Consider the following 2,165-nt stretch of genomic DNA (forward strand, 5'->3'; position numbering starts at 1 on the left):
CGCTGCCCCGCTGCTGGGCCTGCCCCAGGAGCCAGATCCTGGCCCTCTGCCACGTCGGGGCTGCTGTGGGGAGCCGCTGCGGCCCCCGCCCGGGCTCGGGGGGGGGGGGGAGAAGGGGGCGCACTGCTGCGGGCCGGGGCAGAGGGCCGGGCTGGGGCTTGGCAGCCTGGCGGAGCGGGAGCGGGAGCGGGAGCGAGGGGCTGCGGAATCACGCGCGGGGCAGAGAGACGAAGCCGCGATTTGCCTGCTCCCGTCTCCGGCAGCACCAGAGCGGGCAAAGGAGCCCGAGGGTCCCGGGAGCGGGGGGCCGCGGGGCCGCGAGTCCAGCGGGGCTCCGGCGGGGAGCGGCCAGACGCCTGCGGGTATTACAGGGGCTGCAGCGGGACCCCAATTTCGGCCTTGCCGGGTCTCCGGTTTGGGCCGTGTAGAGGGGCAGGGGAGAGGGGCTGGACGGCGCCGTGGGCTGCCCCGGGGGTGCACAGCGCTGCCCCTTCCCACCCGCCCCCGTGCTCGGTGCCGCAGGCTCTGCAGCAGGAGGCTGTTCCCCGAGGAGACGGGTTTAGCCGGGGGCAGGGGGGGTCGTGCCTAGAGGCTTGGGTGCACCAGGTAAATCCCACCGGGGCCCAGGGCAGACCGAGAGGAAAGGGTCTCGGGCTGGGCTGATTTAACAGCCCCATCTCCAGCAGATCTCGGGGGTCCCCTGCCGCTGTGCTCAGCCCCTGCCCCATCCGCGCCCACCCGCTGCTCTGGGTGGGGCTCGGGCATTTCCAGGGGGAGGGCAGGAGCGGCAGGGGAGAGGAGGGGAGGGGGAAGTCCAGAGGCCAGACCCGAGGGAGGCAACCAGGCTGAGGCTGATGAGCACCCCAGGAACCGCCCGGGCGGGTTTCACCCCCCCCCCCATTGCTGTCCTAGACGTGCATGTGGAGGGGAGCTGCCGAGGTCACGTCTAGTCCAAGCCCTGCCGCGGGCAGGATCAGCCCTGTCCAGCGACCCCCCCGCAAACCCAGTGCCCGACCGCTGAGCAAAACTGCAGTCGCCCCTGACGCGGCACCGGGCGTCGCACCCCCCCCCCCGGCGCAGGGAAAGCCGGGGGCCCGCGGCCGCCAGTGTCCTGCTCCTGCAAACACTGACCGCACATGCTCGAGAGATCCCGGTGCCCCCAGCGCAGAGGATGGCAACCCCGGTCTGACGGGGGAGGCGGCGAACTCCTGCCCGGCCCCAAATGCAGCGTGGGTCTGACCCTGAGCGCAGGGCAAGACCCTCCAGCCGGGACCCCCGGGCTGGGGCCAGCAGGAGCATCGGCACAGCCGGTCCCATCCCCAGCTGCAGCCGGCGCCTCTCGGGGGGGCTTACAGCCCCCTGACACGCGGAGCGGGTCGCTGCGGAGAGTCAAGCGCAAAGCCCAGAAGCCGGGAAACCCCACAGCGGAGGAGGCGGCAGGGCCCGGTGGCCTCAGGGCGCACGGGGAAACTGAGGCGTGGAGGGAGGGCAGGAGGGGCAGAGCACCAGCAGCCCGGGCAGGGGGAGCTGCGGGGCACGCAGCCGGCATTTGCAAGCCCCCCATGCCCTGTGGATCGGGGCCTCCCCCGCCACGCAGCTCGTGGGGTGTCTGGAGTGGGGAGCTGCCGGCTGGATCCACGAGAAGGGCCCCTGCCTCACCCCCGTGGCTTCGCCTGCCTTCCCCCCGCTGCTTTGCTAGAGACATCTCTGCAAAAGCTGGCTGTGTGCATGCCCCTCTTACCCCCCGGCCTTGAGCGTGCCGCAGCCCCTGGGGGAGCCGCACACCGGCTTTGGCGGGTGCCTGTGTCTGCACGCACCCCCGTGCCTGGGTGCCCGGCCAGCCGCATCACACCCAGACGCCCCGGTCGCCGCCGGGCACCTCGTCCCTTCACCGGGGCAGTTGCTAGAGGGTGCCAGGGCGGCCGCAGCCCTGCCACCCCCAGCAAACCACCCTGCGGGGGTGGGCCGGGGGCGGCTGCCGGGGGTGACAGGACCAGCCTTGAACGAGAGAAGGGAAGAGGGGCTTTGCTCCCCTCACGTCCTGGTCACGGCTGGTGCGAGGCCGGGGCAGAGGGGCACGATGCTGCTCCCCGGGGCAGAGTCCGCGCTGCTGCGTGGCCGTGTCCTCCCCTGCCCTTGCCCCGCCAGCAGCGGGGGGCAGGGGA

The sequence above is a fragment of the Gavialis gangeticus genome, unplaced genomic scaffold, assembly GCF_001723915.1.
Source record: "Gavialis gangeticus isolate Ggan-Ray unplaced genomic scaffold, GavGan_comp1, whole genome shotgun sequence".
NCBI classification, from domain to species: Eukaryota; Metazoa; Chordata; order Crocodylia; family Gavialidae; genus Gavialis; species Gavialis gangeticus.